General features: G+C 40.3%; 2 pseudogenes; both read left to right on the top strand.

Moving 5' to 3' along the window:
• Positions 1-6861: 6861 nt before the first annotated feature.
• Positions 6862-7624, top strand: LOC148014629 (UDP-galactose/UDP-glucose transporter 1 pseudogene; annotated as a pseudogene).
• Positions 7625-13180: 5556 nt separating this feature from the next.
• LOC148014628 (UDP-galactose/UDP-glucose transporter 1 pseudogene) lies at positions 13181-14054 on the top strand (annotated as a pseudogene).
• Positions 14055-25901: the final 11847 nt, after the last annotated feature.

Here is a 25901-nt window from a genome sequence, read left to right as displayed (position 1 = left end):
CTTCCACACATTTTACAATGTACACAAAGTATAGATAAGATACAACATAAAGAAAGGTGGCCTACTAAGTCAAAAAATGCATAACGGACTACACTAGTCGATTGGCGCTATAACTATGCCAGCCTGTAAATAGGTGTAACAACCTGAATATAATAGTAATGATTCAGTGGCCATGTGAGAGTCATAATAACCATCCACGTGCTAAGTGTAGACATGTGGACCCATCTAACCAGGAGTTCCATCATTAATGTCCGCATGTGTTGAGCTTGTCATCTCAACAAAAAGCAATCTCCAAGCATTAGATCTCCTGGTCCTTCTTTGTAGGACAAAACGTGCATCAAAATTATAGCTCCTTCTCTGCTGCTTGGAACCCAAATCTGATGGCTCTGTTGGCTTTGAAAGGGGGTTAAAAATGCAGGACACCTGCTCACGAATCTCCCAGATCACTCCTTTATCTTTCAGTTCAATCTATAGTTTTCAGCCTGTTTATAGCAATTGCAACGTGCACGTTTTCATCAATCTGTCTTTTTTATGAAAAATCTCCTAACTGATTGAAAAAGTAGCTTGCTTTTTATATGCCATCCTAATCTAAAAGCTTTTCTAACTTTTTCATATTTTTACAATAAATAATATCAAATATAGGCTAAAATTATCCAGAAACCTAGTATTTTTGGATAATCCATGCAACTCACACTAATACTAATGACTCAGATCACATTGACTCTCTTGATTAATAAGAAGTCGGATGATGATGCATTCCATACTTTTTCACACTGTGTCCTCATAACATCACGACATCGTGAATTTTTGGTTGTCAAGCTTCTCACTGACAATTTGAGTGATGTTATCAGTGCCTTGAGCATTTGCCATAGCTGCAAATTTAGTGCTCTCTGAATGCTTCACTCCTTGCACACCCCTCGGGTATTTATGACAATTTCAGTTCAATAAGTTGTCACAATAAACACTAGTAGTAAATATTGTGTTTCAGTTCATATGTATGTCAAATACATTCCCAATCATGTGGCAAAACATCTAGGTGCAATGGCATTCCAAATAGACAGCATATGCTTGCATAGAAGACATGTAGGTATTCATGACAATCAATGAGCAAATAACAGTCATAACAGTAGTCTATGTATAACCAACAATGTTTTCTATGCTAAAACAAGAGTATTCAGACCTCAAAATAGCCCCAAAAATATTTCATACAATTGCCACTCTATCTCGGGGGGGGGGGGGGGGGGGGGGGGGGGGGGGGGGGGGGGCGTCACTATGGATAAAAATGTGTGTAACGTGATGTACATTTATAGAAGATAATATTTTAAAAGCAATAAATCTATTCACAAAAGGGGTCTTTATATTGAACATGTAAAGTTTTAACAATAGGGTATTATTAAATCATAAAACTGGCTCAGATCTTTAACAAATGGACATGATGAACCTCAACAAGTAAACATAGTACCCCTAATCTTTAGGGTATTATGTCGCCCCCCCCCCCCCCCCACACACACACACATGCTCTCTCTCTCTCTCTCTCTATCTCTCTCTCTCTCTCTCTCTCTCTCTCTCTCTCTCTCTCTCTTTCTCTCTCTCATACAAGAGGTGGAGGATGAGTGAAAAGACCTAAGATTGAAGAGACATTCTCTATTGTGGTCAAGCACTTGGACTTTAGATTTTGTAAAGCCAACCCAAAAGAAGAGAACGAGTGATTGTTACATTATTTTGTGGAGTTGCATGAGAGTTGTATACTCTCTCTCTCTCTCTTTCAAAGATGTGAAAATGATGGAATGAATCTTCATTCTTCTACTAGAAGTTAATCAAAAGAAACAGACACATTTGGGACTAAAGTATTCTCTGAAGGAAACTACCAAGATTGTTTATACTTATTTTATTATTAATAGATGGATTATGCATGTAGCATGGCAGTTTGATTTGTCTTCTTTTTCTTATTCCTTTATATCTTCTCTATGTGTGTGTGTGTGTGTGTGTGTGAAACTAGGCCCAAAGGAGTATGACCATGAAAAATTGATGGCATTCTTTTCTCTTCTTAGGAGGTATAAAATATTAATTTTGAGAACACTCCAATTTAAGATGTAAGAGACACATAATTAGCAAGTAGATATGTAAGTCAGTGTAGCGACAAGATTTGTAGCACATGCCTTCAAAAGTGATATTACCCTATTATCATAAGGCACATGTTAAGCTTCCTAATAATAACTATTGTAAAAACCTTATGTTTTGTCTTTATCTTTAACATAACATGTACTTTCTTCATATATACAGATACATATACATGTACATATACATAAATACACTTTCTTTATATATGTACATTTATATACATCTACACACACACACACACACACACAAAGAGAAATTAATTCACATAATGAAATAAAAAAGAGTTTGAAAATAGCTCTTGGATAAAAAACAAGGGTTTTATAACCCTTCAAAACTGTAACGTGTCTGAGCCACTTGTGGAACATGTCTTAGTAGCCCATTGGAGAGAGATTCTAAAAAGCATCACCTGGCACTCGCAAGGAATGTCATAGGGTTTGCAATCTAGGTCTTCCCGAGTCTGCTCCGAAGCGGAAGTATCTAGCTGTTCCCACTTAGGACTGACCTAAAGTTAGGGTTTCTTTCCTATCATCCAAGTCTCTAGGAAGTAGCTAGCGTGGAGCTCCAGATGAACCACTTTGCATAGGAACAACAGAGTCAAAGTGGATTTATGCTACACTTGGTTCATGGAGAATGGGAAACGAAAGGGATGCAAAGCTCAAACTTTCTGCCCATAAGGCATAGTCCCATTCCGCTCCCCTAAAACAGCATAAATCTGGATTCTAACTCTACTGACTCTAGGTCTTCACAATCTTATCATCACGTCTTTTGAGAAAAGTTCCCAACTAACCGAGACCATCCTTCCGTAGGACGGACCCAAGTCATATCCACCGCACTTTCCTCGGGTTGCTTAGTTATCTAATTACCTACCACATTATGTTTGACATGCAAAGGCAGCTTCCTTAATTAATCAATTTAAACACAGGTTCCTTCACGTAACTTAGGCACTAACATTTTTAAAAAAAATTCAAGCAAGTTCCTTTTTCAAATATTTGATCTTTATTTATAAGGGTCTTGGAATACATCAAGTATCTTTGCTCGAAGCCTATCCTAGCAATCATCAGGATTGCTACTCCAAGTTTTGCCTGTAGACTAGTACACGGGCCTTGAGATCCCATCTCGATTCACGTTAGCCTCTTATGCGGGATCCGGAGGCAAGGAATTTATAGCTAGAGCCTCCCTTGGCACCCAAGCATCCTCCTGCTCCAAGCAGCACCCACGGAGAGATCTCTCGCGGCAGGTTTGGTCCATGTACCCGATGCGGCTAAAAACCCCCTTGGATAGGGCCAGGCAGGCAGTCAGAGGTAACTGAACTTGCCTCTCCCTCCAAGCTATTAACTTGAAGTATTAAGTGTTTGTCCTTGAATTAGTTCGTTGAGCAAAGAAGTTCAAACAATGTACCTAAGTGTACAATCACAATCATTTCTGTGGTCGTTCGTACAACTAGCTAAGGTGTAATTCCTTCTTCCCCAATACCCCCAGCATTCATTCTTGGATCGTTTGCAACTTGGCAAGATTTCGAGGGCTTGGCAAGCCAGGTTGCTTGTTTACCCTTTTCCTTTGGGTTAGGGTTTATACCCTACCAACCCCAATTATCATGACCTTAGGTCTCCTTGTACTATAGTCAAATAGATCTTGGACAACCCCGTCGTCCTCGGTTGGTCAATTTGCTTCTTGGCAATTCACAATTTCCCTAAGTTTGACAAATCGATCCCCAAGAGAGAGAGAGTTGTAGTAGGGAAAATACACGACTTCTAACTTATAATTAGATCTCGCCTCCCTTGGCCTAAGATGTAGTAGTAGCATCTTATGGTTTAGTTGCAATAGCATCTGACCTTGCAAACTAGTTGCTCGAGATAGGTAGTAGTGCCTATCTTGAGGAATTACATCCCTTTTTCTGTCGATATTACTAGTATTCGTGTCCTAAGGCTTGGTACCTTCTCTTGCTTGCAACATAGAACGATCTAAGTACGAGGACACTGGATTAACTCTACAAGTGCAATACTAAGCAACATTTTAACTTAACTTACCCTATCTTTCATATTGAATGTAACTATCATTACATGCATATTGCATCTTATATGCTTTTCATAAAATGAAATATAGACCTTTTCCTTTTCATACATTTACTTATGCATGCAAGTGGCTTATGTGTGCAAGTTATGCTACGTAAATTTATAATGTTATAAAAACATAATCTTTTCTTTTCCCATGCAAGTCACGCGAATAAGAATGCAGTTGCTTATGTGAATTCTAAATAAAATATAACTCTTTTACTCCTCTCCATATAGCAACTATCTATTCTTTAATTAAACATCCTTCTATGAATTAACCTATTTATGATCATTATTGCACAAATGCATTGTGTACAACATAACTCATTCTTGCCAACGTAAGTTACCCAATGCAAACCTTCCAATGCACAAGAGCATCGCAATATATATTTAACCTATGTGCGCGATGCAACTAGAACATTATTGCATAAGTGCATCTTTTAACACATGAACCATATATTCAAAAATGCAACAACCTTTCATCATGATGGTGCATGCAATTTAAAACTCTTTTGAACATTCCTATGATCTTTTCAAAATGAAGCGTTCTAGTAATGCAATTAGGTTTTCCCTATGTGAATTTATACTTAATGCACCCATATCATGCGGAAATGAAAGGGTGAATTTGATGGAACCTAAACTTCCACAAGAGGGGTATTATCGACTCTCGTACTTTGGGTGGGGACTCCTACATGTGCTCCTCTTACTCCCGCATGTGCTCCTCTTGTGTGGCACTTTGGGGCCATCGCAATCGGGACTCAGGAATAAGTCGAGCAGGTGGACGGTGTGCTGAAATTCTATGCAAAAGTCGAGCAGGTGAAGGGTGTGCTGAAATTCTCCCGCAAGGAAACTCCCTTTGTAAACGAGTTGTGCCCTTCCGCGGTCCACGGATGAAACACCCCTTTGTGGAAGCTTCTTGGAAGCTTTTTTTTTCTTCTTGTTTTCTGACAAGGGTCGTGTTGAGAAAGGAGATGGAGATGATAATGATGTTGATGAGGGAGCTGATGTCCTTGCAACCTGGGGGGTGATGCTGTGTGTCACGCGGTGTCGTATTGCTGCGCATTCGAGATGTGAAAACCACCCGAAAGTTGTGTATGCGGCATTTGCTACTTTGTACATACTTAATCAATGTGTTAGAATTGTTTGAAAGAATGCAACATGAATGCATCAACATGGATATCACCACTTATTTACATATTTTGAGAGCTTGTAGCAACATATGAGTAGCCAATAAGAGCAGTCCCTTGGCAAGGTGGCACATATGCCAAGGTTCTATCAATAACTTTGCATTCTCTGCAAATGGCTTGTATTTAGCGAGTGTTGCACTAGTTGGCTATCTCAGATTTTTATTTCAAGACTGAACAACTAACTTGTGGAGGCAAAAGTTATTTTGGTTCCCTTCTTTGCTGATCTTGAAGCCCAGAAAGCAAATATGTCTTGGTTGGAGGTGAAGATGACCTTGTTCGAGTTTGGAGTATAGAGGATCGTGCTGTTGTTGCTTGGGGTGTAATGATTGATGGATATGTGACATGTGATGATTATAAGATGGTTAATCAATGCCTTCAGCTTATGCAACAAGAGGGCCTGGCACTTGATCATCTTATATTTACATGTATACTTCTTCTTGTATCCATGTATGGGAAGTGTGGAAGCATTGCAGAAACAGAAAAGGTTTTGATAAGCTATTTGAACATAAAACTGTTGCATTGAATGCGATGCTTTGAGTGTATTTGGCGCCCTGGTCAAAAATGGGTATATGAGGCTGACATTATGACTTATGATGAATAGCTGAAAGACATGATTAAAAAAAACAAAAGAACCGTTTCTTAAAGGAGAAAAGCCAATTTGGGGGAAAAAGAGAAGCTTTTGTTTTTGAAAAGTGTTTTGGAGGGAGAGAAGGAGGATAATACAGACAGAATTCAGAGGAGAAAAAGGAATCGATGTGCAGGAAATCACGGAAGGGAAGAAGCTAATTAGCTGAGTCAAGAGCTAATTAGGGAAAAAGGATGAAAACGGTGTGAATGGCCGATATATTAGGGGGGTCTTCAATGTACATGCGGAAGCTGCGGAGGGAAGGAGATTGTGCTACGACGGAAAATATATGCGGATCAGTTGGTGCTACTGATTTTGGGCGGGACGGCCAGGCAAAAACGGAGGAGGAGAGTGCGAAAATAGGATGATGATCAGCAACGAAGAGAAAGGGAGGATAACAACGTCAAAAGGTGGCAAAAGACGGGGAAACGGAGGCATTTTTGGAGGACGTCGAAGACTGAAGGGGAAGGAAGGATGCTGTAACAGAGGGAGATGGAGGACTCTCAAGGAGCTTGGGGAAGCGTAGAATTCTGGGAGTTCGACACCTGCTAAGAGAGAGGGCAGTTATACATGGTAATATCAGTCAGATAGAAGAGGTTATCAGCCTGGCACAATCAACAAGAGGGGCCCTATCATCCCAGAGTAGAATGTTCGTGGAAATACAGGGGAAAGCAGAGGGAATACGAGGAATCCTGTTTATAGATGGTGGAGAGAAGTAATAAAGAACGAGGGGGACGACAGATGGAATCGGCTCGTACGACAAACACCAGGGAATTTCAGCAGTTGTTGCAAGAACTGACTCTCCATTAGCCAAGCAACCCTCGCGACCCCGTCTCCATTCTCAATTCAGAGCCCCTGCAGGTCCCTCAAGCCACTCATGGCCGTCGCAGATAGCGCGCTTGGACGCTTCCTCCTCCTCGCCCTGTGTACGGCTCGCATCTTCGCAGCATACATTACTCAAGGCGTCCTCCAAGAGACTTTTTCAACATAAAAAGTTTGGCCCAGAGGAGCACAGATTTACGCACCTACCTTTCTTGAACTTTGCACAACATGTTGTGTTTTTTTTCTGGTCTCTGCTCATGATTTTGCTATGGACGAAGAAGAGTGGCCATCAAGCTCCCCTTTGGTTATACTGGAGTCCAAGCATCAGTAATTTTGTAGGACCAGCATGTGGCATTCAAGCATTGAAGTGAAACTGCCTCTAGTAGTAATAGGTGAAAATTATTACCTGTCCTGAACAATGGAGTCTTCTTATATCTGGACAATGTAGCATGCTGTTAGTATGTACTTGTAAAATCTTCCAAGATGATACCAGTCATGGTTGTTGGAACGATCATTTATGGAGTGCGGTATAAATTCGCAGAGTATATTTGCACCTTGCTTGTTGCCGCTGGAGTTTCTTGTTTTGCTTTGTCAGGAGCAAACCAAAGACTATAGCAAACCCAAATGCCCCATTGGATTATGGCTTGTGCTTTTTGAACTTATTTATGGATGGCTTTACCAATGCTACATAGGACTCTATTTCATCAAGGTATCCACAAACAAGTGGCTGGCATATTATGCTTGGCATGAATATGGGGCGGTTCACTATTGGAAAGGACTACATCAACTCTCTTCTTCAAGAGGCTCTCAAAGCTTAGAAAAAGCAGAAAAACTTTTCTTTCATGTTGCAAAGCCTAGTATTTACACTTGGAAATGCTCTTGTATTCTGATGTATAACATAAAGTGGTTTTCTTGCGAGGATTGATTTTTTTTGATTGATCCGTCTTGTTACTTGTACTTGAACCAAAAATTGTAATACACTTAAACCCTGGCATCATATTCGTCCTGATTGTTTGTTTCACTTGATCTTTCATCTTGGAATTTCTCAAGAACCTTTGTGGTTGTGACTTTGCTTTCGAAAACCCTTCGACATCTTTGGTGAACCCGACGTGAAAGCGTCGCAGAAATTTCAGGATGGGAGACACTTCAGCCTCTATTTCAGCTTCCTCTACAACTCCAGCTGCGTCTACTTCAGCTCCATCTATGACTGCTGCGTCAAGTACTTCAACGGAGGATCTAAAACAGATTTTGCAGAATATGTCCATGTATATGTAGCTCCAAAATCAGCAAATACAAATGTATATGCAGCAGCAACAACAATTGCATCAACAACAGTTATCTCAACAAAGGCAACTCTATTCGGAGCAGGAGAATGCAAACAGCGCGACTAAGGCTATTGAAGCAGTTGAGAGTGAGAAGAAGCTGTTTGACGGGCGTAATGTTTCAGCATATTTGAAGACATATGAGATCAAGATGGGGTTTTTTGGAGTTCGTGCTGGACTTATGAGTAAGTACTTCCTTCGTCTTGTCACACCTGCTTTGAGGACAAAGGTGACTGATTTATTTATTCAAAATACACATTGGCAAGATTTTAAGAAGGCTCTTAAAGAAGAATATTTCCTTGAGGACTTTGGTATGGCTACTCGATGGTCATTCCGAGAGTGGGTCTACATGCCAAACAAAGGTCTTGCTGCTTCGGAGTTGATTCGAGAATTTGAAGAGAGGTATAGTCAGCTTGATGCCATTGAACAAAGAGCATTGGATGTTGAAAAAGTTGAGCTTTTCTTGCAAGCTGCAGATCCTGCTCTTCAAGAAGAATTGGGTGAGCTTCTTGAAGATCGCACGAAGCCTATGGGTCTTAAAACTGATTGGCAGGATGCTCAGGATGCAGTCTCGACTTTGACCAAGAGGAGGATATGGAAGACTCGCCTACAGAATGGTTCCATGACACCTACACCATCATCTGCTCCTATACCTACTTCTATCCCTATTATTTCTTCTCCTCCTCAGCCAGTTTCTTGGCCTATGCCAGTGCCTACTGTGCCTACTGTTTCTACTCCACCTATTCCTCCTGTTCCACGACCGATGCCTACACCTTCTGCTCCAAAACCATCCGCTCCATCGGTGCCTACTTCTCTTGATGACATAATCAAAGGAATCACAGATTTGACACTTGAATCAGTCAAAGCGGAGTTGGTGGGTAAGTTGAAGGAGCAGTTTGCTTCGACTGCGCCTGCTACTTCTTCTAGTGCTCCTATTGCACCTAGGAGTGCTCCTAGTGCTCCTAGGAGAGATTGGAGATGTATTTGGTGTGATAGTACGGAGCATCAGCATTGCAGGGATTGTGACTCTTTCCAGGATGCAAGGAGGCAGAATTTGGTATATTGGGGGCAAGATGGTAAGATTTGGTTGACTGAGACAGGAGCTCCACTTGCTACCAACTTTGGTAAAGGTGGAATGAAGAAGTTAGTGGAGGACATGGCTGCGCGTACTTCTTATGTGACGGCTAGAGGTGATGCTTCTGCATATGGAGTACAGATTGAGAAGGGATCAGAGACTCAGTCCGCACTATGGACTTATGCTATGGAGACTGCAAACAAGGGAAAAATTCAGCAAACTGTTTTGACTAGTGCAGGCTCTAGCATCAGATCAGAGACAGGTTGGGACTCGCCTGTTGACAAGTATTCTATTTATGCTTATTTGGCTAAATCTCATGGTGCAGATGTATTTGTTGAGGAGAAGCATAAGAGGGATGAAGAAAATCCAAGTGCAGCTAAGAAGACTAGAGGGGGTGAGTTTGTTACTCCACCTACTGCAGGACCGTCTTCAAGACCAGGGCCAGATCGACAGATGGAGGATGCTCAAAAGAGAGAAAAGAGGCAAGAGCCTAGAGAGAGAAAGCAGCCAGGATTCAGATTGATGTCCGACATTGAGACATCTACAGATATGAAGAAAATCTTTAATGATAAGATACTTGGCAGTGAGGTGACTTTCACTATTTCCGAGATTTTGGGCATCTCAAAAAGAGAGTTTCAGGATCAGTTTCAGGAGGTCCTGAAGAGGAAAAGACATGCATTGTCTACCACTGCTGCACAGGGAGTTTTGATTGGAGAGTTGGACGAGGATGATGATGAGGTTATGGTTGTTAATGCTTCTGTTTTGCCACAGGTAGAGAAGAGGGTTCAGCCTATGCATTATGCTGAAATTGATGAGCCTGTTTTGATACCGCGTAGTCACTTTTCGCGGAGCCATTGGGCTAGGGCAACTACAGAGACGATGGTAAAGGTTGGAGAGAAACAGGTGCCTTATGTTGCATTGGTTGATCATGGTTCAGAGATTAATCTCATTGTTCGTGGAGTTTATGAGAGTAACAGATGGCCTATGGATGTAGAGCATGGGTGGCGTATGAGAGCCGCCAATAACACTGCAGGTGATTTATATGCTGCTTGTCCTAGTGTCAGGGTTTCTATTGGTGATGTAGAGGAGGATTTTCATTTCTTTGTGCAGGATTCATGCTCGTATCCCATAATTCTTGGACAGCCATTCATTACAGAGATGCGCATGGAGACAAAGGTCATGGATGATGGATCTGCTTATGCACGGATTCGCAGTAAAGATGGTATGAGAGCAGTTCAGTTTATGACTGTATGTGTGAACCATGTTAGAAACAGGGATACTCTCAGAGATGCACCCTTGCCCACTGTGAGGGATTCGGGTTTTCATTAGGTACCGCCGTTTCGCGAGACGACGGTGGTACAGAGGAGAGGAGATTGGAGTTCTCGCCTTCTGGCAGCAGTGTTTTCTCCTCCGGTTATGTTGGGATTTCAGCAAACAATTCGATGAGCTATCAAAAGACTTCTAGATTGTCTAGAGCTGCCAGGCAGTATATATGCAGGAAGGAAAAAAATTTGAAAAATGCAAGAATTTTGGAGGATGATGAGCACATAGATGGTATGTATGACAGTGTGATTTGTGCAGATACGATGTCAGAAATGGGAGATATGCTGAAAACTGATATGCTGAATTGTCATGGTAATGTATTAGTGCAGTCCCTGGACATGTTTCATGAAATTGCAGATTTTATGTCACAGATTGAGTCAGAGTTTCTGAGGAAACTCAGCAAAGAGTGTTGAGTGCTGAAGAAATTCAGCAAACAGAGTTTCCAGCTGGTTATGATCAGCTTTCAGAGAGACAGAGGGCTGAAAATTTTCAGCCAACAGAGTTTACTGCTGAAATATTTCAGCATTCAGAGTTTGGGGCTGTTTCTATGCAGTCCATAGAGCAGAGGGCTGAGAATATTCAGCCATTGGAGTGCAGAATTGCTGATTTACAGCAAGGTTTATGTAATGCAGAAGAACATAATGAAGCCAGGGTTGACACGAAATACAAGACTGTGGATAAGAAGGTGGATTTTATAGGCAAGATTATGGAGTATTGTTCTATCACTTCAGAGATACAGAGATTCATTGGAGCTTGTGTGTTTTACATGATTTGGACACCCCATTTTGCACACATAGCAGATTGTTTATATGAGCTGTTTCGAAAGGGGCAGAAACTATTTTGGGATGAGAGCCACACTAGAACCATGTGGAAAATGAGGAAGTTATTGCAGATTTTTTGGAAGATGGTGAAAAGATGGTTTGGGCCATACATAGTCAGACATGCCTTTGATAATGCAATATATGAGCTGACAGAATTGGAAGGGACAGATGATATGGCTGAAAATCTTGTTGATCTACCGGAAATGCATAACGAAGAGATTGATTTGTTTGTGGATCTTGATGATAATGATCATGGGTAGTTGGCCCATCCGGAGGATGCGCAGGATTAGAGGGGGTGGATGTCGTATTGCTGCGCATTCGAGATGTGAAAACCACCCAAAAGTTGTGTATGCGGCATTTGCTACTTTGTACATACTTAATCGATGTGTTAGAATTGTTTGAAAGAATGCAACATGAATGCATCAACATGGATATCACCACTTATTTACATATTTTGAGAGCTTGTAGCAACATATGAGTAGCCAATAAGAGCAGTCCCTTGGCAAGGTGGCACATATGCCAAGGTTCTATCAATAACTTTGCATTCTCTGCAAATGGCTTGTATTTAGCGAGTGTTGCACTAGTTGGCTATCTCAGATTTTTATTTCAAGACTGAACAACTAACTTGTGGAGGCAAAAGTTATTTTGGTTCCCTTCTTTGCTGATCTTGAAGCCCAGAAAGCAAATATGTCTTGGTTGGAGGTGAAGATGACCTTGTTCGAGTTTGGAGTATAGAGGATCGTGCTGTTGTTGCTTGGGGTGTAATGATTGATGGATATGTGACATGTGATGATTATAAGATGGTTAATCAATGCCTTCAGCTTATGCAACAAGAGGGTCTGGCACTTGATCATCTTATATTTACATGTATACTTCTTCTTGTATCCATGTATGGGAAGTGTGGAAGCATTGCAGAAACAGAAAAGGTTTTGATAAGCTATTTGAACATAAAACTGTTGCATTGAATGCGATGCTTTGAGTGTATTTGGCGCCCTGGTCAAAAATGGGTATATGAGGCTGACATTATGACTTATGATGAATAGCTGAAAGACATGATTAAAAAAAACAAAAGAACCGTTTCTTAAAGGAGAAAAGCCAATTTGGGGGAAAAAGAGAAGCTTTTGTTTTTGAAAAGTGTTTTGGAGGGAGAGAAGGAGGATAATACAGACAGAATTCAGAGGAGAAAAAGGAATCGATGTGCAGGAAATCACGGAAGGGAAGAAGCTAATTAGCTGAGTCAAGAGCTAATTAGGGAAAAAGGATGAAAACGGTGTGAATGGCCGATATATTAGGGGGGTCTTCAATGTACATGCGGAAGCTGCGGAGGGAAGGAGATTGTGCTACGACGGAAAATATATGCGGATCAGTTGGTGCTACTGATTTTGGGCGAGACGGCCAGGCAAAAACGGAGGAGGAGAGTGCGAAAATAGGATGATGATCAGCAACGAAGAGAAAGGGAGGATAACAACGTCAAAAGGTGGCAAAAGACGGGGAAACGGAGGCATTTTTGGAGGACGTCGAAGACTGAAGGGGAAGGAAGGATGCTGTAACAGAGGGAGATGGAGGACTCTCAAGGAGCTTGGGGAAGCGTAGAATTCTGGGAGTTCGACACCTGCTGAGAGAGAGGGCAGTTATACATGGTAATATCAGTCAGATAGAAGAGGTTATCAGCCTGGCACAATCAACAAGAGGGGCCCTATCATCCCAGAGTAGAATGTTCGTGGAAATACAGGGGAAAGCAGAGGGAATACGAGGAATCCTGTTTATAGATGGTGGAGAGAAGTAATAAAGAACGAGGGGGACGACAGATGGAATCGGCTCGTACGACAAACACCAGGGAATTTCAGCAGTTGTTGCAAGAACTGACTCTCCATTAGCCAAGCAACCCTCGCGACCCCGTCTCCATTCTCAATTCAGAGCCCCTGCAGGTCCCTCAAGCCACTCATGGCCGTCGCAGATAGCGCGCTTGGACGCTTCCTCCTCCTCGCCCTGTGCACGGCTGGCATCTTCGCAGCATACATTACTCAAGGCGTCCTCCAAGAGACTTTTTCAACATAAAAAGTTTGGCCCAGAGGAGCACAGATTTACGCACCTACCTTTCTTGAACTTTGCACAACATGTTGTGTTTTTTTTCTGGTCTCTGCTCATGATTTTGCTATGGACGAAGAAGAGTGGCCATCAAGCTCCCCTTTGGTTATACTGGAGTCCAAGCATCAGTAATTTTGTAGGACCAGCATGTGGCATTCAAGCATTGAAGTGAAACTGCCTCTAGTAGTAATAGGTGAAAATTATTACCTGTCCTGAACAATGGAGCCTTCTTATATCTGGACAATGTAGCATGCTGTTAGTATGTACTTGTAAAATCTTCCAAGATGATACCAGTCATGGTTGTTGGAACGATCATTTATGGAGTGCGGTATAAATTCGCAGAGTATATTTGCACCTTGCTTGTTGCCGCTGGAGTTTCTTTTTTTGCTTTGTCAAGAGCAAACCAAAGACTATAGCAAACCCAAATGCCCCATTGGATTATGGCTTGTGCTTTTTGAACTTATTTATGGATGGCTTTACCAATGCTACATAGGACTCTATTTCATCAAGGTATCCAAAAACAAGTGGCTGGCATATTATGCTTGGCATGAATATGGGGCGGTTCACTATTGGAAAGGACTACATCAACTCTCTTCTTCAAGAGGCTCTCAAAGCTTAGAAAAAGCAGAAAAACTTTTCTTTCATGTTGCAAAGCCTAGTATTTACACTTGGAAATGCTCTTGTATTCTGATGTATAACATAAAGTGGTTTTCTTGCGAGGATTGATTTTTTTTTATTGATCCGTCTTGTTACTTGTACTTGAACCAAAAATTGTAATACACTTAAACCCTGGCATCATATTCGTCCTGATTGTTTGTTTCACTTGATCTTTCATCTTGGAATTTCTCAAGAACCTCTGTGGTTGTGACTTTGCTTTCGAAAACCCTTCGACAGCGGAGTGGGGGGCGTGATGTGTATGTTCAAAGATGGGAGAGAGAGACAAGGAATACTCCATATCCATGAGGCTTCAGGCTCTCATTATTATTTTTTCATTATTCAAGAACTAGCTGAGAAGTACACAATACAGTGTAAAAGTAAAACTAGACTAGGTGTAGATCTAACTAACTAACTCTAGTCAGGTCACTAATTAACTCTAACACACACCCGACTTATTCAATGTAGTCACATGGAGACAGCTGTATACACACACTAGCTGTCATAGATGTCGATCACTCATAAAGACGGACTTAAGTGAGCTTGACTTCTAACACTCCCCCTCAAGCTTAAAACAAAACTCAAATCATCTGCATCACTCCAAGTAGCTATCTAAAGTGAATGAACTTATCTTTACCAAGTGATTTAGTAAAGATGTCTACTACCTGGTCTTTAGTCTTCACATGCTCCAAGTCAATCTGATTTGCTAAAACCATTTCCCTGATGAAATGGCAATGAACCGCAATGTGTTTTGATCTTGCATGATAAACAAGATTGCTTGCTAACATGACACTGCTTAAATTGTCATAGTACAGCCTTACTTTGCTGTCCAAGTGTACTCCCAAGTCATTCAGCAACTTCTGTAACCACATAGCTTCACAGGCCACTAAGACCGCACCACGATACTCTGCTTTCGTATTGGACAGTGCAACTGTAGGCTGTTTCTTACTCTGCCAACTGATCATACTACTACCCAATCCAAATTCATAGGCGCTGGTTGACCTTCTATCATAAGTGCAACTAGCCCAATCAGCATGAGTATACCCCATCAAGTCAAGGGGTTTCCCATATGCATAAAATAGCCCATGATATGTGGTACTCTTTACATATATCAGAATTCTCCTGACTACATCCAAGTGTGGTTTGTGAGGCTTCTACATGAACTGATTGATGAGCCCCATAGCATAACTCAAGTCAGGTCTAGTGATCATGAGATAGATCAAGCTGCCTACCATCTGTCTATACATGGTAACATTCTCAATCTTTGTCCCAACATCAGTCTGTACCTTGACATTCTGCTCTAAAGGCGTATCCATAGGCTTGCAATCAGCCATACCATATTTCTGTAACATGTCGTAAGCATACTGCTTCTGTAGCAGCCATATGCCTTGAGATGTAGAAACAACCTCAATCCCCAAAAAATATTTCAGCTCTCCTGGGTCCTTGTCCTTAAACTTAGCCTGTAAACATGTCTTTACTTCAGCAATCCCGCTTTCATCATCTCCTGTAATGATCAAGTCATCAACATAGACAACTAGGAATACATAGCCACGACCTGTCTTCTTCACAAACAAACTATGATCAACATCACCTAATCGGAAACCATGTTGTTGCAAAAAACTGTTGATGTGAGCGTTCCATGCTTCGGGTGCCTATTTCAGCCCATATAATGCCTTTTTCAGCTGGCATACATGTGCTAAAAATTTTGGATGCACATATCCTTCAGGTTGTTCCATGTAAACTTCTTCGTGTAACTCTCCATTCAAAAAAGCATTCTTTACGTCCATCTGCCATAGTTTCTAGCCTCTAATTGCTACGAAAGCAATCACAATTCTAATTGTAGCCATCTTTGCTACAATGCTGAAAGTCTCCTCATAATCAAGACCATACTGTTGCGCATAACCTTTTGCAACCAGCTTGGCCTTGTATCTTTCCAATGATCCATCTAATTTACATTTTACCTTATACACCCACTTGCAGCCAATTGGTGTTTTTCCCTCAAGAAACTGTACCAAATTCCATGTGCCATTTTCAGCCAAAGCTAAATATTCCTCATCCATAGCAGCACGCCAATCCTCATCTGCAACTGCCTCATCAAACTTACTTGGTTCTCTAAAACCTGTTACTTTCGTCATATAAGCATAATGACGGGCTAAATATCCAGTGTAAGTGTACCTATCAACAGGTCATCGAACCCTCTCTGATCTCCTAAGCTGTGGCTCACTATGAGCTTTTCTCTCATGAGGCGGCACATAACGACTCTGCCTAGCACCTGGCATCATAACAGACGGAATCCCCAATTCACTGTCTAAGCTGTCACTGCTAGATAAGTCATAGCCTGCAGTGAGTGGACCTATTACATCTTCAAAAACCTTTTTTTTCCCTTATCTATTCTCCCCCTCAGTGACATATCCGTGTCAGTGGATGCAGTAGTGTGACTGTGCAATCGTCCTGTCCAAGGACTCATTGTAGATGATACATCACTTGTTTGACCACTCATGGAAGTACTCTCTGCAGGAGTAGTTTTAGCACGACTCATACTGGGTGAGCCATCAGTAGGCACTGCAACAGGATTCCCATACCAGGATGCTAACTCATCAAATACCACATCTCTGCTTATGAGTGTCTCATGCGTAGAAGGTACATAACGCTTATAAGCTTTTCATTCCTGTGCATATCCCACAAACACACTCTTCACTGCCTTAGGGTCCAGTTTCTTCCTCTTCTCATTCGGTATATGCACATATGAAATGCTGCCAAATACCTTCAAGTGCAAAATATCAGGTTTATGACTATACAACCTCTCATATGGAGTGACATCATGAATCCCTGCTGTAGGGGTTTGATTCATCACATAGACAGCAGTCATCACTGCTTCAGCCCAATAACCATTTGGCAAACATTTCTCATTCAACATAGCTCGAGCTGATTCCATGAGGACCCTGTTTTTCCTCTCTGCAACACTGTTTTGCTACGGTGTATAGCTACATGTGAGCTGTCTTTTGATCCCATATTTAGCAAGGTACCTGTCAAATTAATTAGAGACATATTCACCTCCTCCATCTGATCTCAAACAGGATATGTAGCAGCCCACCTCATTTTCTGCATGCTTCTTGAAGTCTTTGAATGCATCAAACACATCATCTTTATGGTTCAAAATATAAAGCCAAGTGTACTTGCTGAAATCATAAATAAATGATACATAATACCGTGCACCTCCAAAAGAAGCATTATGTGAAGGACCCTAGACATCAGAGTGCACCAACTGTAAAGGCCTAGTGCTGTTTTTTATATGTCTCATGAAAGGAAACCATGCTTGCTTCCCAAACTGACATGCAGGGTATACATGACCAAAGTCATTATACTTGAATTTGGGTAATCCAAGTACTACTTCCTTCTGTTGCATAGATTTCAGCTTTTGTACATTGACATGTCCAATCTGCTTGTGCCAAATCTCTACATCTCGAATGGCACTCTCATCATGAGCAAACATGGCTGCCTTAAGTCTCGGAATGGTCGCATCCAATGTAAACATCCTGTCATCCCTTCTGCCCTTGGAAATTAACTTGAAGCCATTTCCATACTCCTCAATGAAACATCCATCTTTGTTAAATGTCACTTGCAGATTCTGTTCTGCCATTTGTCCCACAGACAAAAGATTCTTTGTTATGGTCGGTACATGTAATACATCATGCAGGCCTTCTTTCTTGCCATCAGGCATCATGAGAGGAACAAACCCTTTATGCTTTATGTCATGTTGGGTGTCATCCCCAGTACATACATGACCATGTGTACCTGCAACCATCTCATCAAACCACTCTCCATGTGGTGTCATGTGGTTTGACGCTCCACAGTCAATGTACCATCTATCATCTCTATTATGTCTCGATGCATTTTTGGATACATGCTGCATGGAAAAGAGTCTATCAACTTTCTCATCATGAGCACCACTGGAAGATGCATAGTGCCCATGTTGTCTGCCCTTTGCCTTCATATCTCCCTGCTTCTTGTAACAGTCTTTTGCAATGTGCCCATACCTACTGCAATAATGGCAATCCTTGTCCCTATTGGACTGATCATATGACTGCCATGAACCAGATCCACCATCTCTACTGCGGGGTGATCTCCCCCTACCTCTAAACCCGCCAGATCCACGCTGGCCTTGTGTATTTGCACCATGCCAATTACCCTGCTGCTGCTGTTGTTTTCCATAAGTATTACGAGTGTCACCATGACCTCGAAATGAACCACGACCTCTAAATCCTTTGCCACATTGGCTAGAGTACAACACAATGTCTCTACTCTGAGATGCACTAGAACCTATATTCAAACCAAGTTTGATCTCCTCATGCAGCAACAAAGCAACTAGCTCTTCCTAGGTAGGAGGCTCTTCTCTAACAGAAATAGATGTGTCAAAAGCTTTGTACTCTTTTCCTAATCCATTCAAGGCAACAGCAATCATATCATCTTTTGATACACTTGAGCCAATGGTAGCAAGTTGATGAGCTATGGTCTTACTCTCCGTGGTATACACCTGGATGCTCCTGCCATTCCTAGACATGTTGTTGAACTGTTGTTTCAACTGGATCTTTCGTGCATGTGTCATGGTTCCATAATTTTTCATCAGTATGTCCCAAGCATCCTTCAGAGTCTCACATCAGATGATTTGAATTACCATAGCATCAGATATACATAGAGAAAACCAATGCAGCACCTTGCATGCTCTCTCATTCCATAGCCTATGAGCTCTTTTCTGTTCATTAGTTGGATTCGTTGTAGGCAACTCAGGAGCAGCCTCATCTCCTATACATAGATCCCAATAACCCTTGCCAACTAGAAATTTCTTCATTCGAAATTTCCATAATGCAAAGTTCTTGTTGTCTAACGTCTCTCCAACTATCTGAGTGATATTATCAGTCCCATGTGCATTAGCCATGATGCAATAGACTATCTGTCAAATGTTTAACTACCTACAAACCAATAAGTATGACTAACCAAGTTCAGTCCACAACTGTTTATGATAGTTTTGTACAACTAATTGTAGTAAAAAACTAGGGTATTTCAGCCCATTGATAACCCAAAATAGTCCCAAAACAAATGGTCTAACCCGTAGGTAAAACAGTCAATACATATGCTATGTATTTGCTTCAGTTTAAACTCCTGCAACCTCACTGCCAGGGACCAAAGATGCAGTCTAAAAATTGTAGACTGTGTATAACCAGCAACAAATTCAAGTCCAAAAACAACATGCATACATGTCATACATGTCCCAGAATTTCCCAGATAGCTACTAGTACATATTCACTCCAAATATGTCCTTATAAGCACAAAGCAATGCATAAACAGCAAGTACAAGTGACAACTAATTTGGTTGCAGGTTGCACTCAACCAAAAATCAGCATAACAAGCTTTAAGAAGCTCCAAAATGTCTTCAAATCATGTCATACATTTGCTTCAGTGTGACAGAGTCAATACATGACTATGCGGGTAACTCTAGGCTTCCTGCCTTCAATGAGCCAAGTCATACATTGCATTTACAGGCTATATTCAGCCAAGAAGATGAAATTGCATTTGCTTTAGCTCCAAACTTTAGCATTCAGTAATATCCAAAGCTCTAAAATGTATTTTTGGATTTAGTATATTTTTTAGGTTTTTGTAGTAAGTTCATGTAGTATAATGTGAAATATATCAATATACTAAAATATTAGATCGTTGAAGTTTGGAGTTTAAAATGAAGAATGCTTGAAATGAATCATAGCTACAAGTAATGAATCAAATTGAGCTATATTTTACAAAGATTGTGAAGCAATTGTGAAGTCTAATCAAATGAGAAAGAGAGAGAGTGCAATGTGTAACTATAAGTGGGCGTGTCTATAGTTTACTTATGTGTGCATAATTAAAGTACTAACACGTCAAGATGTAATTATTAAATATGTGCAAAGAAGGGAGAGATGGGGATGCAAATGTATATGCAGTGTGATATCTCATATGCATGTGATTGAACTATTAACATTATGATAATATTATCAAAGATATACACATAAATAAGTTAAGGAGAGAGAAATATATATATATATATATATATGTATATATATATATATATATATATATATATAGGTTGTTATGCAAAAGGAGGAGAGGGAGATGAATGTTGTGGATCCCCAACACATGAGAGAGAGAGAGAGAGAGAGAGGGGGATGGATGTTGTGGATCCCCAACACACGAGAGAGAGAGAGAGAGAGAGAGAGAGAGAGAGAGAGAGAGATGTGTTTGAGGTCGATGGTTGATCTCCAACATATGAGAGAGAGAGAGAGAGAGAGAGAGAGAGAGAGAGAGAGAGAGAGAGAGAGAGAGAGAGAGATAGAGAGGAGAATCAATTGTGATCTTGATGAGGAGGAGGAGAGATGTGGTAATGTAGTGGTGGTAATGTTATTGAGGGGAGTGAGATGTCGGTGGTTGGTCCCCAACATATGAGGAGAGATAGAGTAGAATTAGTTGTGGCTCTAATGAGGAGAGGAAGAGTAGGATGTGGTGGTGATGGTGGTGGCAGTGCTAGTGGTGGTGGTGGCAATGGAGCAGCAACATTGGTGCTTGACATATGCCCTGACATATGCCCAAAAGAAAAAGAGGACGAAGTGGACTATGTGGAATAAAACTCAAGGTTGCCAAAAGAAGCTTGCTCCAAAAGCTAACTTCTCACATGCACTTCCTTTACACCACTAGCATGATGCTATCATGTTGTTTTTCATTGGTTCTAGAAGGGTAAGTGTGGGGTAAAGCTCTCTCTACTCACCTTGCTAACCTTGGGTGCAATCAAGGGTTAGTAGGGGGAGTGGGGTCCAACTCCCCATGTTAACCTTGGGTATGGCTAAAATCTAGGTTCTCTTGCATCCATATGAACAAAAATGTGGCCTTTGTGGGCCAATACAATCCATATGCAACTCTATATGATCCTTTTTATAATACGGAAATGAATCTAGGATTTGTCCTCTTCATTATTCTCTTTACTGAACTCATCCTACCAAAATTGTAATTTTAAAGAGAAGCAAATAGAAAAAAGTTGAGGGGATAGATGTTTGATTAACCTTCTATCAACCAATGGTATAGAGTTTGGCTACTTATATTTGTATCGCGAGCTATCTCTCAATTCACTCCCTAATACATGGATCATTCAACCGCATGACTACTCATGTAGCCAAATGCCTCTACTCTTAGCCTAAACCTTAGAAATTTAGCTCTTTGTATATTGTTTACCAATTAACCAAGCTATTGTGGCATATATGTACATGAGAGGTGAGTTTTAGAGCCATATTTTGAAGCAGAAAAGAGCTCGAGACGTCATAAAATACCATTTTTTCATGAAAAATGAAATGGTTGCAGATCGATGAGCTAAAATTTTCCTAGATGGAGTTCAATGCCAAGAACCCAGTGCAAGTCTTGGTTTGTTGATCAAAGTCCATTTGTCCCCTTATTTAATCCCCGTAAGGTTTGGTGTTATGAAGTAGCTATGTGATTTGGGAGCTAGAAAGTGCATGACAAAGGCTAGCTTTATAAATTTCGATGTCACAAAGCTAGTCAGCTAGATGGATCTCGAAACTAAGCTCATTTGCCCTGCCAAAATGAAAAAACCCACTTTGCCAAAGCGTGAAACCTCCAAGCATGAACTAGATATTTTGGGGATTAAAGCTTAAGCATGGCTTAAGCTTCGAATTGAAAAGATGCAATTTGCATGAAATGTGGGGGGGAGGGGGGCACCGTTTTTTTAGCACCCCCAAAATCATTAAAAGTATCATTTTCTTGGCTATTGATCATAAGAGAAATGCTCAAGGTAGCGAGTTTCTCAATTTCCTCTCCATCTATCACTCCAAACTGATTAGGAAATGACACATTAATTAAAGAGATCTGATTTCAGTCTTTCTCTCTCCTCTTGTAGTATGTTCTCATGGATTAGTGTATGGGAGAAGGGGGGTGGACCGAGATGAAAGATTTGGATTGTGCGATTATGCTAGAGTGTAAAGAAGTGTAAATCAGGGTTGGATGGATTGTTAGTGGCATTGATGAGTGTCAGTAGACCATGCCCCCAATTTCGAAATATGTATGTCATAAAGGTGCGATTTCGTGAGTAAGTCATATATTTCATTGTTTTATGATAAATTTTGGTTGGAAATGATTGAAAAGGATTGTATTTGGTTGCCAATGTTTTGATTTATCAGTCGTGTTGAAGTAATTATGAAAAATTAGTCATATAATAATTTTATTCTAAACATACAAAACTTGAGACTATGCGATTTAAGAAAAATTATGCATTTTTTGGGTTTTTGTCATGCTGACTATGATGTTCCTATGGGTTGAAACATAATAAGAAAATCATTATTAGTAAGATCAATCAATCAAAACCAGTAAATCAATAAATATTAGTAATTTTCTATAAATAAATAAATATAAATATAAATATAAAAAATAGATTGTCTATATCTTTTTTTTAAAAGTAATGATATTTATGTTTGCGAATGTATAGTAAAGCTAAACCATGAGGTTTAATCTCAATTCAGCCCTATCTCTATGTTAAAGTGGGTTTTTATCACTTTCATAAAAGAAAACTATGCCTTAAACTTACCAACGAATGCATAACTCTAAACAATAGAGAGAAGGGGATTCATGAGTGTTTAAAATATGCTGAATTTTGATGTTTTATTATACATGTTATATAGGGTTTGTTGTTTTCTAAAATTAAAAGGGTCTAGTAGCACGAGAAAGCTTGGTACTATCCCTAAGCAACGAAGCAGTCATGTATTAGAAGAAAAGCATGAAAGGAACCATTTTTGCACTTTCACGATGCTGATTGCTAATGAATAAATTTGTTTGAGCATGGTAGTTATGCACAATTGCATTGCATTCACCATATGGTATCATATCTTGGATGCATAGCAATTGTTTGTATGAGCGATGACCTATGTTGAGAGTGTGAGGTATCCTAAGCTGTAGGATTAGAGATTCTGTTCCTTGGGGGATATTCGGTGAGGTTTATCTATTATCTCCTGGATTGATCAATTGAAAGAGTGGATTTTGTTTCGAATGTGTTATATGTTCATGGCGTATCTTGGGGCCGATCCCTGAGGTGTAGGAGAGCCATAGTGGAGCCATGGTAATCAACCGAGGGGGGAGTCCCTTTGTGTGTGCTTACACAGTGTATAACACCAATATGTTTAGGGACTCCCTCTAAGGAGTGTGGAGAAAAATATTTGTTGGATTATAAAAATGTACAAATGAAAGTTCTTAGATGCTCCTGCATGAGCCTATGTGGGGCGGTTTGAGATGAGTAGTAGAGGCCCAACTAGTACCATAGAGCCAATGTTGGGTCCATTTTAGGTCCCGATAGTAGGTGGTGCATTTCTTGAGAGCTAATAAGTGGAGGTTTTTGGATCTCAGTCAATAGGGAACAATTTATTAGTGTATGCCAAAAGGAAGTGAGAAAAAGGACGATCAAGCCGAGCTTCAGAGCAAGAAAGAGCTGAACAGGCTAGATAGAGGGCCAAAATTATTAGAAAACATTCTCCGCAAAGGAGTGGTCCAATATCCCTACAAAAGGGAAGGGTCTTAGCAACCCTAGTCCTACACATAGTCCTTTAGGAGGAGGAAGTTTTAGTACTTCTCCTCAGCCCACTTCAAGTGGAGTAATACTTTCCATCGTGCAAACTCCTTTAGCAAATCTGGTTGTTATCATGGCATAACCCATTGCAATCTCACTAGGAATGCCACACTTTTCAGTCATAAGGTTTCCTCTACCCATTTTTAATGGGTTAGTAGATGAAGATGCAGAACTCCATATTAATGAATTTCGAAAGTTAATGTTTAACTGTCGAATCCAAGATGAAGGATACTTGATGATGTTCTTTAACATGACTTTAGTGGATCATGCCATTGTGGATACAGGATTCTCTATCAACATTACGAGTTCGAAATTGACGGAGAGGCTAGGATTCAAAATAAAAAAATATGCCTCCATGATTCTGCGAATGGTGGCTGATGACAATTTAAGGAAACTTGAAGGTTGTATTACTAAAGTCCATGTGACTATTGCTAATGTGGAATGCATTTTGGACTTTAGGGTCATTAGATTTATAGGGCCACCTAGCTATCAAGTATTGCTAGGCAGGCCATGGATCTTACAAATAGACTATCAAGTGGATATACCCACTGATCGGTTAATCTTTGGCAGAGATACAGGACATGTAGTAGTAGATGCCTACCCTAAATATCCTCAAAGTGAGAGAGTTCCTTTATCCTTGTCAAAGTTAGATGCATTAGATGCTTCATCCACTAGTGAGTCATCAACAAGTGATGAATCCAATGAGAGATCCGCTACAGAGGATATCTATCAAGTAACTTTGAATGAGCCAATAGAGGCTCAAGAGAGGATTAGAGATGTAGATGTAATTGAGCTAGACATTGGGATATTGAATGATTTGTAGCCAATCAAATTAGGGTCCATGCTTAGTTTGGAAGAAAGGAATGACTATGTATCCTTGATTCACGAATTCCGTGATATCTTTGCTTGGAGTTATGAGGAGTTGAGAGGAATTCCTCCCACCTTAGCTATTCATATCATTCCTCTAAAGGAAGATAGCCGCCCTATGCAACAGAGAGTAAGGCGTATAGCTTTTGAATTAAGGGATGGGCTATTTGAATAATTGACAAAACTACAAAAGCTAGCTAGATATTTCTGGTACAATACACTAAGTGGTGTTCTTCAGTTGTTATTAGGAAGAAGAAGAACAATCAAATTTGGCTTTGCATAGATTTCAAAGAGCTTAATAAGAAGATGATTAAGGATTACTATTCTTTGCCCTTCATTGATCAGATTTTAGATCAATTAGTGGATAGGAAAATCTATTAGTTTATGGATTGCTTTGTTGGATATAACCAAATGGCTATTTGCAGAGGAAGACAAATTGAAAATGATATTTATCACTATGTTTGGTACCTTTGCATATCATGTGATGGCCTTTGGATTATGCAATGCGTTTAGTTCTTGGCAATGAATAACTGATAAGACTTTTGGAGGCATCTCTCCAAAGAAATCAAAATTCTTCGTTAACAATCTGGAGGTAGCCACCACAAGGGAAAGACAACTGATCATTTTAAGGAAATGTTTTAAGTGTTGCGGACAGTTTTGCATTGCTCTTAATCCCAGAAAGTGTGTCTTTGGGGTGCCCTATGGATTATTACTGGTCCATGTGGTTAGTTCAGGTGGTATTGCAATTGACCCAGAAAAGATAAAGGTTATAGTCGCTATGAGCCCACCACATACTCCAAAAGAGATACACAACATTCTATCATTAGTGGGATATTATCAGAAAGTTATCAATGCACTGACAGAAATAGAGTTGCCATTGACAAACCTTCTATCTTTTAACTATCTATTTGAGTGGAATGATACATGTCAAGTATCTTTCAAAGATGTGAAGTAGGAACTAGTGAAATTGCCAATCCTAAAAGCAACCAGAAAATGTGAGGCTTTCTATATATATTTTCAACAGCAACAATGTATAGTATCAACTGCTATTTAGCCCAAATTTGGGAAGAGAAATGGTATTGTCCAATTGCCTTTACTAGTAGGAAATTGGGGATATCTGAAGTCAATTTTACTTACATGGTGAAATTGTGCCTTGGAATGGTCTTTGCGATGAATAAATCTAGGCATTATATTTTCTATGAGAAGGTAGTATTTTTTATGAAGGCAAAATGACTTAGACTGTTGTTGAACAAGTTGTACTTGCCTAACCATTTAGCAAAGTGGTTAATCACTTTG

Source organism: Lygodium microphyllum, chromosome 25, assembly GCF_053477565.2.
Source record: "Lygodium microphyllum isolate KBCC chromosome 25, Lygodium_microphyllum_v1.1.10, whole genome shotgun sequence".
Classification (NCBI taxonomy): Eukaryota; Viridiplantae; Streptophyta; class Polypodiopsida; order Schizaeales; family Lygodiaceae; genus Lygodium; species Lygodium microphyllum.
The sequence above is the reverse complement of the archived record's forward strand: the minus strand, read 5'-3'. Positions and strand labels throughout refer to the sequence as shown.